The 14,002-nt window shown below is 39.5% G+C and overlaps 1 pseudogene across 1 annotated transcript; it reads left to right on the forward strand.

Moving 5' to 3' along the window:
* Window positions 1-2,615: 2,615 nt before the first annotated feature.
* On the forward strand, window positions 2,616-6,988 carry LOC111822327 (axin interactor, dorsalization-associated protein pseudogene; annotated as a pseudogene). Its single transcript, XR_002825609.1, has one exon. The product of XR_002825609.1 is annotated as an axin interactor, dorsalization-associated protein pseudogene (transcript).
* Window positions 6,989-14,002: the final 7,014 nt, after the last annotated feature.

Here is a 14,002-nt window from a genome sequence, read left to right on the forward strand (position 1 = left end):
GCATGTGCCAAAAGAGATTAACAAGCATACTGGTGAAATAGCCTGTGTGTTGAAGGCTATACTGGGAATATGTTGCACTTGCAATAATAAGGGGATAAGCTATGTCTGAGTGTTTCTTGTGGATTAAAAGGGGTCTACATGTGGGGGAGGGGAGGGGTAGCAGCCTGAGGTCATCCTGAATTCCATACAGGAGGACTGGAAGGCTGTCTGGTGGGATTATGGAGCTCAAACAGAAAATAAGGGACACAGAGTGTCTTCGGTTTGAGAGAAAAATCACGTTCAGGCAACAATTCAGTGGAGAGTCATTGCTTCAGTCAGGGGAGCCGTAGTTACTGGGCTCCATGGGGGTTTCCCAAGAACACCTGACACCCTCTTCTGAGCCAAAGACTCAGCCTTAGGGCTTCTACCATCCTCAGAGAGCACAGCACCAATTAAACAAGACATTCCCTTTTCTTACCTCTCCTTCATCCTTCTATCTCTCCACATCTGGAGTAAGGAGAGTCAGCCTTGTCAAGGGTGGTGCGAAGAAGTAAAAGAATAAGTTAATAAGTGGAGAATTTAAGAAATTAAACACGACCCCTTCTCTTCTGCAGGTCGTCCAGCCCGAGTTAAGCTGAAGTCAAAGGCAGGAGAAAAAACTTTCAATTTAAATAAAATTCAATAATTTGGTTATTGCACAGAATTGAAATTTAAATTACCGAAGACGTGATACTATGACTGAAAATGACTAAAACACTTTAATTTTATGAGAATTACTTAGATTAGCAGAGACTTCCAGGCAACAAGAAAGAGCAAATCTCCACATCAGATTTTAAGGGAAATTGTGAGAAAAACAATGAAGTTACTTCCAAACCAAAAAACGAGTTGCTGTCAAGTCAATTCTGACTCATGGCGACCCCATGTGTGTCAGAATATGCATAACCGTGCTCCATAAGATTTTTAATGGCTGATTTTTCAGAAGTAGATTACCAGGCCTTTCTTCCATTAATCTCTGGGTGGACTTAAACCTCTGACCTTTTGATTAGCAGCTGAATGTGTTGATATTTTACATCACTCAGGGACTCCAAAGTTACTTCTTGTCCTTTCAATATGATAGTTATATTCTTGTAGTGCCGAACTCTTTGCCCTGGTCCTAAACTTACTCAGACAGTGTCTGAATTATTCTGTTTTAGCTGTATGAGTGGGATCTTGGAATCCTGAGTCACACTGACTATCACAAAAGATAAGCCTTTTCATCTGAGCTCTTAAAAATATCAGTAACTCCTAATTTCTTCTAGACTCAGTCTTCTTGGGTTATCTACTGTTCTTGTTGATTTGAGAATTAACTCCTCTAATGGTTTTGTGTCGTCTTTTTCCCCCTTTACATTTATTAAAGTCTAAATATTTGTTCTACTGAACACTGTCTACAATCTTGGTAAACCTCAGCATTATATATTCATTAAAAACCATTCCCCAGAGAGGTACAAACATCTAATAAAAATACACTTAATATAGAATTTATATACAATAATACAGTTAAGATAGCGAGTCATTTTAGATTTTGAATTTTAGTTGTTGTGAAAGAACTTTGGTTTCTTTATAGTAGGAAATATTATAGGGCGTAAGGAAGGATGTGAATACTAATTTAGAAAGCATAGCCAGGGAAGGACTCCTTGAGGCAGTGATTTTGAATAGACTTGGATTAAATGGAGGGGCGTGCCTCTTAACATATTTGAGTGAGGAGTGGTAGAAACAATTCAGAGACTGTGAGATGTTAAACTCTTGGTATATTTGTTCTTTCAAATATATTTCCTCACCATTTCTGTAAAGAAGTAGAGCTGGAAGTTGACATGAAAACCACACTTATGCCCTTTATTATTTATTGAGTGTGTGTATCTCTATCTCTATTGCTCTCTCTCTCTCCATCTACCCACATGTAAGTCAAATGAAGTATAACGTACAAATACCAGTAACCATCGGGTGGACCCCGAGTCATGGCGACCCCATGCGTGTCAGAGCAGAACTGTATTCCATAGTGTTTACAATGGCTGATTTTTTGGAAATAGATCACCAAGTCTTCCTTCCAAGGTGCCTCTGGGTGGACTCAAGCAACCAACGTTCTGGGTTCAGCAAAGCACATTAACTGTACCATCCAGGAACAAGATCTTAATAGAAGTTCAAAATTACTTTTCTAAAATCCTTGAGAAATAGATTTTAAATTCAGATTTATTTTAATTTTAGAAGCACAATATGTGCATATTCATATATGAATTAACACTCGCGGTGGAATACGTAATTCATCGCATAACCAAGCACATTAACATTTCCACCAGCAAAATGTAAAATTTAAAAACTATGCTTATCTTCATTCAGGTTTGGCACCAAACTAATGAAATTATTTTGCTTTACAGATATTTAGATTTCAGCATTTTGAATAAAGAATCAGGGATTTGTATCTCTCGTGTCAGTATATGGTTAAAGTACTCTCGATTCTTTCTTTAAAAAATAACTTTGGGCGGCTCCTCGGCGTGTGGTGGTGGTGACTGTAGGGCTTCCTCCTGGCCCTGTTAATGTCGGGGCCAGGCCCGGGAAGGATGGCGCCCTAGAGCCCAGCCTTGGAGGGGTAGGGGCGGCAGGGGACGGGGTGCGGACCGGCCATGTCGGAGGTGACCCGGAGTCTGCTGCAGCGCTGGGGCGCCAGTTTTAGGAGAGGCGCCGACTTCGACTCTTGGGGCCAGCTGGTGGAGGCGATAGACGAGTATCAGATATTAGCAAGGCATCTCCAAAAAGAGGCTCAAGCTCAACACAATAATTCTGAATTCACAGAAGAACAAAAGAAAACCACAGGCAAAATTGCCACATGCTTGGAATTACGAAGTGCAGCTTTACAGTCCACACAGTCCCAAGAAGAATTTAAACTAGAGGATCTGAAGAAGCTAGAACCAATCGTAAAGAATATTCTTACATATAATAAAGAATTCCCTTTTGACGTTCAGCCTGTCCCATTAAGAAGAATTTTAGCACCTGGTGAAGAAGAGAATTTGGAATTTGAAGAAGATGAAGAAGAGGGTGGTGCTGGAGCAGGGTCTCCTGATTCTTTTCCTGCCACAGTTCCTGGTACTTTATTACCACGGTTGCCATCAGAACCAGGAATGACGTTACTCACAACCAGGATTGAGAAAATTGGTCTCAAAGATGCTGGGCAGTGCATCGACCCCTACATCACAGTTAGCGTAAAGGATCTGAATGGCATAGACTTAACTCCTGTGCAGGATACTCCTGTGGCTTCAAGAAAAGAAGACACATATGTTCATTTTAATGTGGACATTGAGCTGCAGAAGCATGTTGAAAAATTAACCAAAGGTGCAGCTATCTTCTTTGAATTTAAACACTACAAGCCTAAAGAAAGGTTTACCAGCACCAAGTGTTTTGCTTTCATGGAGACGGATGAAATTAAACCTGGGCCAATTGTAATAGAACTATGCAAGAAACCCACTGACTTCAAAAGAAAGAAATGGCAGCTATTGACCAAGAAACCACTTTATCTTCATCTACATCAAACTTTGCACAAGGAATGATCCTGACATGAGTAGCCTGGAACTTCTGTGAATTTCACCACTCAGTAGAAACCATCATAGCTCTGCGTAGCGTATTCACCCTTCCACAGGCCGGAAGCGAGCCGTGCCCATGCCAGCAGGCCAGAGTGAGTCCCTTCATTGCACCACCGTGCCGCAGAATTTCAAGTCCAGCACATCACTGACGTGTAAGGCGCCTTTGGGTATTGCAGATTTGGAAACATGTTTTTACTTTTCTATTAATTGTGCAATTAATAGTCTATTTTCTAATTTACCACTATTCCTACCCTGCTTCCTGGAACAGCACTTACGGGTAGGACATGCTTATCTTCAGACTTAATACAGCAATAAGAATGTGCTAAAGTTTACACATCTGTTCACTTCTGTGCCAACACGCTCTTTAGGTTTCCGAGCTAACGTCAGACTCTGGGTTGCTGTGGGTAGGATAGTATGAAACTGCTTCGAGAGGAACTCATTGGCCCACTTTTGCTGTCGAAGGAGGAAATGGATTGGCTGCTCGTCAGAGGTGGCTTCAGCTCACCCTGATGCTAGTTTTCCTCCTTAGTAGTAGTGTGCTTTGGCCAGATCAGGATCCCGTGGGGAGTGTGCCCCAAACTGCAGCAGCGATTTTCCAGGTGACCGGGTTATTTTTTTGAAAAGAGAGCATAGTTTTAGTCGTGTTGATCAGCTGTTCTCCATCACATTGTTATTCTTCCTGATAATGATTCGAGGCTTCACGTAGGAATCATCTCCTCATAATTACACACTTCTGTGAGTATTCAGCTACCATGAGGTAGCCGGCAGGTTGTCTGTAGTGTCTTCTGAATCATACAGTCTAAGACTAATTGAGTCAGATGCTATGAGATATTGCAGGAATCACTGCTGTTTTTCTGACAACTGATTGTGAAACCTTAAAAGCCTGCATATCTCTTCTTACAGTGATGAGTATGCAAATCTGGAAAGATACTCTTTTTTTTTTTATATATATAGGTAGATAGGCCTGCCATTTACTTTCTATTTAGATATACTGACATTCATCCATATGAAAATATGCAGGTCATTAGCTTATTATAATTTGACTATTGACATTCTTTTGACTTAGTAATGGGGCATAAATGAAACTTTCATAGTACACATAAGGTGGATATTTGATACACAGAACTCTAAGATTTGTGGTGGTCTTTCTGTGGGTTAGATGTAGAACCCACCTATTTTAATATTCACTATTGTAAATGAACAACGCTGGCATGAGGGGAATGCGTGTCAGTACGTGGCCTATTTTAAAGTAGTGTAATCCTAGTCGTACCATTCAGTATGTTTGCTTTTTAAATTAAGTAACCACAGTAAGTTGTTTCAGCCCTTGCACTTCCAGAGAGGTCGTCTTGACTCTCAGCTGTCTCTTAGGTTAGTTCTCTTCACCAGCTAGATGCTAATAAAACTCTATGAGCCTGCAAGACTTCTCAGCCAAATTTAGTCTTGTTTGTCTGTTTGACTGGATTAATTCAAATTCTAAAATGATTCAATCCACAGTATCTCTAGGGGATGAAGAACTTGCCTTAATAAATCACCTCCTTGTTCGCTCAAGTCTTAGACTACGAGTTGTCAGATCCCCAGACTGTCAGGTCCTCAAGGGGCAAGAATCCACTTCCTCCCGGAGGTGTAAATTTTCTCAGGCGCTTGGCAGCACTCTGTACCCTGTGGAGTACTCAGTACCTTCTGTTGGATGTTGCTGACGGGACCTAAGAAATAATCCCTTATAAAACCTACTATTAAAATGTAGCAAGACTGATACACCGTTCTTTTTCTTTTCTCATAAACCATAAGACATGCGCAGCAAAATGATAAGTTACATGGACAAGCATCTGCTATCCTTCACAGAAGTATGGTTTATATGAACTACCAATGCCTTTCATCAGTATTAAAGCAGCTTAAATTGAGCATCGTGTGATTAGCTTAGCTTTAATTCAGACTGGAATGAAGTGACAAAATGAGGGACTGTCTTAAAGCAGTTGACGCGGAATCCTCCTCTTCCCACAAATTATTTAAATTTACTTTCCAGGGCAAAAAGTTGGCCACTGAACAGTAACCACAACTATAGCAGAAATGCTTTCAGGCTGAAACACGGCTGCTTCATAAATGAGGTGGTTTTAGCAACTAAGCCCAGAGACACAGTTAGCAGGAGAAGGCTTCTGAAACAGATGCAGCTCTTGAGATGGACCAGTCTGGTGTTTAACTGAGGAGGGATGCTCCACACACCATCTGTACGTGGCAGCTTCCTTTGCGCTTTGCTGCACAAGTGATGCAGTCAGAGGGATATGCAAGAGGCGAATAAAAAAGATTTATTTTTTCTATTTAACTATCTTCCTAGCTGGTATAATCTATATTAAAAATACTACTTAAAACTAGAAATTATTATATTAACTTAAGCATTGTTTTGTGCATCCTGAAGAGACTGACACATTCGCAAACATTGCTTGCGACTTAATCTTACTTTACATGGTTAAAAATGGCCAGTGCTGTGAACTATGGAGTTTTCCTCTTAGATCTAATTTTCTTTAGTCTTGATACTAAGTGGGAGGACGTGTAGACTGAATTCTTTCCCTTACGAACTCCTTATGTATGTATTCCTTGTGAACTCTGAAACAGTTGTCTTCTTTCAAAGGGCCTGATCTTTCTAGGAAAGTCACATCTTTAGTTTGGAATAAGGAGAAAATTTTGTTTCACATTGAAGCTTCTGCTCCTTTTTAAAATGTATTCTCAGTGGATTAAACACCATGACAGTCACAAGCCATGCTCTACGTCATAGTCTCACTGCCTTGTAGCACTTCGGAGAACGGGGGAACACAGTCCAGCAGTAAACAAGGTTATCAGCCTTTTATAATTTAAATCTTCAACTTATTAAAATGTGCTATATAAAGTTACTGTAGTTTAAAATGTTTGAAAACTTTTAGTTCTTAGGAACACTGTCTTAAAAACATAGCACACTAGTAAGTATAAAAAGACTTCAATTATGATACAATCTCTGATGCTTAGATTTACTGATTTTTAAATACAAACACCAACATTCACATGTCAACTTGGAGCAGTTTTGATCAACAACAACTAAAAATTGAGTTCAGGCCATGGTTACTGACCTAAGGCAAGTTACAAGCCTCACGGTCCTGAGTCACTGTTCCCTCGCAACATTACACTCTTCTGATCTTTTCTGCTGTATTCCTTCAAAATCAGTGGCACCGTAAAGAAATTTCAACATTTTTATGGTCACGATACATCATTTTCATTTTTCTATTACGCAACCTTAATACAAGAATGGTAAACGGAACAGAACATCAGGTTGAACAGCTCTTACTAGTAATGTGAACTCACTCAGAAACCACCGTCAGGGTCCTAAGAAAGCACACGTATGCTATACAGGTGGGGCTGCTGGCTTCGTTAAAATAAAAGGAAGAAGACATCGTCCGTGGAGTGCACAGGTGACTCTGAGGTTGGACCTCCTTAACCATGAGTGACAGCGTGCTGCAAAGTCACCGTCTTTCTTCAGTTCTGAGAGCCTGAGTTTCCGTGTTTCCAAAATGGCACACGGCTCATGAGAAAACAGTCGAATGAATCAGCAGACACTTGGGCAATATTAATAAACAATTTTTTAGGAACTATTACTACAAAGAACTTTAACAAGGGGCAGAGATAAAGTTTAGTGATCTTATAATAAACATTTTTTGCATAACAGTCTTTGTGACCAGGTATTTATAAAAAAATCAAGCTTATAAACACTGTTGCTCTTTCATCAACCAGTGTACATGAAAAATAGGATAATAAATGGAAATACATGTTCTTAAAGCATTTCCACAGGAAATGTTTGTATTTTTCATGACATTCTAAATCATTTAGCAATTACATAGTCTACATTAACTACAACACAGGTATTCTTTATTGCACATTTCAAAGTTGTAAGGAGGTGCTAGCTTAAAAGGTGGTCTTCATTGAGGTGGGATTATATTCTTGAATTGTGTGGCTCAAAAACGCACCCTGCCAAGGCAGCTTAGTTTTAAAAACAAACATTTTAAAATTAACTTTTGGATTTTGAAGCCAATGACATTCTTTACTGTAACAGAAGCGCACAGTCCACTCTTTCTCTCAGGTTAGGTGTCGGAGGTCAGTCACGGGCTCTGTTTTAAAGCCTGTGAAGAGTCCTGGCTGCCGCTCTGAGGGGCAGATGGCGGCTCATGTCTAGAGCCTGAAGGCAGTAAGTCTCTTGCAGCAGGCGAAGGTGGATAATCCTGGGGGCCATGGGGTGGGGGTGGTAATCGGGTACCAGGAATAAAGTACTCTCTTGGGCCTAAAGGTCTAAAAGGTGTGGGTCCTGGTATAAATTCTCGAGGATCAAGAGGCAGGTCCCGCTTTCCAGGTGGAATGCCTGGTGCATATTCTCTTAAGCCTAGTGGTGGATGCAAACCAGGACCTGGAAAAAAGTATGTCATGTAAATAAGTACGAACATATCTAAATTAAGACGATTCTAGGCCTGTTACTACACTCATTTCTCACAACCCTAGAAGTCAGCTGGTGGCATGTCCACTTTATAGATGATGCAAAACCTGAGGCTCAAGTTTCAGTTACATGCCTATGCCCAGCCAGCCACAGACCATCAGAGGCAAGATTTAAACATGGCCCTACCTAGCTCCAGACTGTGTTTTTTCCACTACGTAACTGTGCCATCTTTATCTCATTAGAGCTTGGTTTGTACTTGGAAGTATCATATACATACCAAGATAATACATTATGAAATAAGGGTTTCCCTGCAACAAAGAAATTTTAATAAAGGAAATTCCATTGTTTACTACTATACCAATTAAAAATTCATGCAGCAGCTCAGCACGGACCTAATATATGCCATCAAAATTAAGCTGCTTGTCGACCATCCAAGGCACAACAATTGGTCTCTCTTCGTCTGGAGCAATAGTGGAAGAAGGAGAGTCAGGAATAGGAGGAGGATATGGAATGTGTGGCTAACTGCCTCCATGAACAACTGCTTCCTCTGCCATGAGACCCGAAGAACTGGATGGTGCCTGACTACCATTACTGAACACTTTGATCAAAGATTCCGTAGAAGAATCCTGATCAAAGATTCCGTAGAAGAATCCTGATCAAAAGGGGGAAAGTACATAACAGAATCTCAAATCCTCAGGGACTCTAGACTTCCTGAAGCCATACAGGGTAGATGAAACCCTGAATCTATTGCCCTGAGATCTTTAAACCTTCAACCAAAAATGTCCCTGAGGTCTTCTTAAAACCATAGTTTAGCTTAACTAGTGAAGAATATCTGCCTTGAGCATTAAGCTCTTTTAAGAACTATCTATATGGGGTCAAAGTGACAACAGCAACTCAAAAAATTAGGTAGGAACCTTAGGGGGTGGTAAGTTTATGTTAATGGGGGAGAAACAACTCAGAAAAGGAAGGTGAAAATGGTTGTACACGCTGAAGAATGTAATCAAATTACAAATGTGGCAATGGCGGAATTGGTGTGTGTTCTGTTGTATATATTCTCAACAACAACAAATCAAGCTGCTTGCCCTGCTGGGAATGGCCTCCTAGCTCCATCTAACTAAATTCACATTCATGAGGTAACTACTAAAAAAAAAAAAAAAAAACTGTCAAAATATGCCACCTCTAAGATTAAAAACCAAAAAACCAAACCTGTTGCCATTGAGTTGATTCCAACTCACAGCGACCCTATAGGACAGAGTAGAAGTGCCCCACAGAGGCACACAGCAACAACAATATATTCTATTAGAAGAATCTTCATGAAAAAAATATTTAATCTGAAATATGACTATTGTGTTTACAGGCTGATCAGTGTTTTACGACCCTCATATTATTTTTCTTTGTGTTTGGTCTCTGTTGCCTCCCTCCTTCCTCTTTTAGTGGGTAAATACTGTCCTGACTCTGAAGTTAGTGCTATTTCCTGTGGTCACACTTGCCAGAATGATAACGATACAAATACGGATGCTTAAAGTGCTAATGGTCACGCACATCCAGGCTGGTAAACCTGACTTTTGCTGTCCTTCTCTTTCCCCTGACTGTATCTTCTGCCCCTTGGCTAGGTACACTGCTTCAACTCCCAATACCTTGTGCAGAAACATCTTGTTCTTTCCATCAGAAATGCTATTCCCTCTGCCCAATATCTATCCACCCCATCCCCAAGACTGTACGGTCACGTTGCTAGATTAGGTGTTACGTGCTGTTTCAAGTAGCAGCAACTCTGCGGTTGGAAATATTCTGTATTGTACGGTAGGTTTGTGTGTCAGTCATTACTCACATAGAGTGTATGGAACAGATACGTAATGTCTGAACAAAGTGTGATAACTCAGTTGACTCCCAAAGATCTTCTTAGTAGCATTTCTGAAAACCTCAGCAGTGAATCATCTCAAAATCCAGAAATTTCTGTTAAAATGTAACCTCCAAACTCACTTACTGTCATGAATTACTTCTGCCTGTGAACCTACATATACTTTTCCTTGCTTTTGAGCACTTATTAGGTGCTAGATACTATGTTAAATACCTTATATGCTTATACCTTTAAGCATTTTTACAATGTATTTCAGACAAAAGATTAAATTGCATTTTACATTTTACAGATGATGAGAATGGCTCTTCAATGGAAGTATGCAACCTCTTCATGCTTACAAATCTAACAAAATACAGAACAAGGCACACGAAACCTTTGAATTTGACACATCAGATTTAGCAGGTTGAAGGAGGAAAGAGAATGATCGCTTGATCAAAATCAACTAGAGATTGGTTTTTTTCTGCTGTTTCTTACTGCTCTTAGTCAGGGAATTCCTTTGACTTGTCTCTTTCCCTTTATGCCCAGATCATAGAGCTTTGCACTGTAGACATGCTTGCCTGCTGAAGAGGTCCAATACCATTTCAGTAAGACTTAACAACACTCTGTGGCCTTTAGACTTCAAAGAGTGACCAATGTGTCAGTCAGTCTTGGTTTGCTATTTTAGCATGAGAGCTCAATAGCATACCACAGAGAAACTGTTTCCAGCCACACAGAGGTTGACAACTCCCACCTGCAGCCAACTTGGTTGCAGCTCTTTCATGAGATTCTAACACCTTGCTCAAGTTTCATTATGTACCCACTAACTTGTTAATTAGAAGATATGCACTGGAATGCCTGAAATTAAGAAATTTTGAAACAAGTTGTAATTTATATCCGCTCTGTTTTTATAAACTTTCCCTACCTCAAGCAAATGCAGAATTCCAATGTTTTTTCCAAAATAGATATGTTACCAATTTTAGGGACCCTTCTTCTTCTGGGTAAACATCCCACTTTATAAAATAGTTGTTGTTATTGTTAGGTGCCATCGAGTGAGTTCTGACTCACAGCGACCCTATAGGACAGAGTAGAACTGCCCCATAGCATTTCCAAGGAGTGGCTGGTGGATTTGAACTGCTGACCTTTCAGTTAGCAGCGGAGCTCTTAACCACTACACCATCAGGGCTCCAAAATAGTTATTAGGCAGTGTCAAGGGCTGAGAAAGATCTAAAACCCATTGCCGTCCAGTCAATTCCTACTCATAACGACCCTACAGGACAGGGTAGCGCTGTCCCACAGGGTTTCAAGGGGTGGCTGGTAGATTTGAACTGCCGATCTTTTGGTTAGCAGCTGAGCTGCTAACCACTGTACCACCAGGGCTCCGAAAAAGATCTAAGGAGATCAAAATCTTTCAAGTTATTTTGTTTCTTTTATTCAGTTCTGAGTAAGCTATTCCTTGTGAACCAGATGCTGAATTGGTTGATGCTCTGGCTTCATTGGCCAAAATTGTTGGTAATTATTTTCTAAAATACAAAACAGTGATTCTGTAGTGGTGGTTACATGAACTTATGTATCTGATAAAACTGCATAAACCACTGCTCCTCACACACATATACATGTAAATGAGTGCATATAAAACATATTTCTTTGGGTGGGAAATATTTCTCTGTACTGTTTATGTTGGCCTAGATGCAGAGAGGAAAAAAGTTCGTGTATAACACCTCTGTTTAATACCAAAAAACAAACAAAAAAAACCCCATACTCATTGCCGTCAAGTCGATTCTGACTCATAGCCCAGAATAAATTTGTGGCTGTCAGTTAAAAGCGTAACTTTAAAATTATACAATACTTGTAAAAATAACAACATGATATCCAAAGCCCAAAATTATAGCTATAGAGATTTTGGCTAACATATCAGGGATCAAATGAAAACACTGTGTTGAATAAACTGAAAATCAGCATCTCTCCCAATGGCAAATATTTCCTCACTTGAATTGGAGCTACAAGGTGGTCATACCTACTCCTTAAAGAAATCCAGAGCAAGATCCTTCCAGAACAATCCTTGTCAACTCTTAGAAAAGTTCAATTGGTAGAAGTGAATGATCAACAAGAAGCTGACCACTCAAACTCACGTCAGGTTCTTTAATTCTAGGACAAGAATATTCAGAGGTTACGTAAATTTAGAATGACTCCCTACTGCTAGGTATACTTGTGTGATCTTCTTTACATTGAAGAAAATATTATTCATAACTGAGAATTTTGTTATATTATTAATAAATTTATATATTAGTGAAATAGTGGCAATGCTTTCTTAGCTAGCATTTTTTATATATGTAAGTAAATGTAATATACATAACAAGTACTAGGACTGGCATGTTTAAAATCTGTTATGCTTAAAAATCTATCTTACAAAACCAATTCATTAGTATGAAAACTGGTAAACAAAGGAAAAGAATCAGTCTGTCTTTTCTATACCAGAGTAACAAATTCAGAGTAAGAAAATAATTGACGGTAATTACTTTCTAAAATACAAAACAGTGATTATGTAGTGGTGGTTACAAGAACTTATATATATGATAAAATTGCATAAAACCACTGCCCTTCACACACATTCATATGCAAATGAGTACGTATAAAACAAGTGACGTCTAAAGAAGCTCTGTGGGTTTTACCAATGTCAACTTCTTGATTTTGATATTACAGTTGTGTAAAATGTCACCACTGAGGAAAACCTCGTGAAGAGCATGAGGGGTGTCCCTGTACTTTCCTGCAACTTCTGATGAATCTGTAATGATTTCAAAATAAAAATTAAAAACAGCGGTTAGCAGTAGGTAGTATTTTTATTCCCTTGGAAAAGCACTAGCTATCTTCATTTCTCTTTCTCGCTATGGGTCTGCTGCCACTTTGTTGATGCTCTTTCACTGAAGTCAAATTCTATTATACTTTTTAACAAAAGGTTTGCTCCATATAAGCAATAGTAAATTCAGAGACAGTGAATGTGCTGTTTCCAAACCAACACGTATGCAATTCATTGTTAATCTATTATACAAAATAATACAAAAACACGCACACACACACACACACACACACATGTTGGAAGGAGTTACCAAGTTGTCCAAGTGATTTTTTTTTAATTGTGGTAAATATATATGCAACGACACATTTGCCCATTCAACCATCTTCACATGTACAATTTAGTGACGACTTACGTCCATCACGTTGTTCAACCATCAACCTTAGTCGCTGGTTCCACCTCGGTTTCCAAATTGGACCCTGGTTGTTTAAATCAATCAGTTACTGGCCACAGTAATTTGCACGTATCCAATCAAACAATCAGAGTCTGTGAGATGTGGTGAGAGGATAATTCCTTAGATAACTCTCACGAGAGCTCGAGCAAACTAAGCCAGACAGAGAAGGGTTTATATTCTATTGTTCTGTTTCTATAAATTTCAAAACCAGACACGAGTAAACTGTAGCATTAGGAGTCAAAATGGAGGCTGTATCTGGAGAAAGGAAAAAGGTAGCAACTGGAAGGTTAAATGAAGAAAGATTTGGAGGTTCTTGAAATGTTCTATTTTTTTACCTGGGTGGTAGTTACATGAGCGCTGCCTTCTGATTAATTATTAAATTTTATGCTTTTTGTACTTTTCAGCACGTATATTGTACTTCAAGGAAGCCTTGTGGCTCAGCAGTTAAGCACTCAGCTACCATCCGAAACGTTGGTGGTTTGACTCACCCAGTGGCTCCACAGGAGAAAGAATCGGCCAGCTATTCCTGTAAAGATTACAGCCAAGAAAACCCTATGAAGCAGGTCTACTCTGTCACATGAGGTCACTATGAGTCAAAATTGACTTGATGGCACCGAATAACAGCAACATATTATACTTCATTAAAAAGAATTTTTAAAAAGAACAAGTTTGTTGAGTTCTTTCTGTCTTGTTTAGGTTCTGATGTGTGCCGAGGCTGTTACCTATTTCTCTTCGCGGTAACTTCATAGCTGCGTTTCTGAGTCTTATTTATCCTACAAGACCAGGCTCAAATTTCAATTGTATTGTGAATCCTTTCCTCATTGCTCTCTAAAGCTGTCTCTCCCTCCTCTGTGACTCTGTTCTGGTCCAAAGGAGCGGA

This window comes from Trichechus manatus, unplaced genomic scaffold (assembly GCF_000243295.1).
Source record: "Trichechus manatus latirostris isolate Lorelei unplaced genomic scaffold, TriManLat1.0 scaffold00160, whole genome shotgun sequence".
Lineage (NCBI taxonomy): Eukaryota > Metazoa > Chordata > Mammalia > Sirenia > Trichechidae > Trichechus > Trichechus manatus.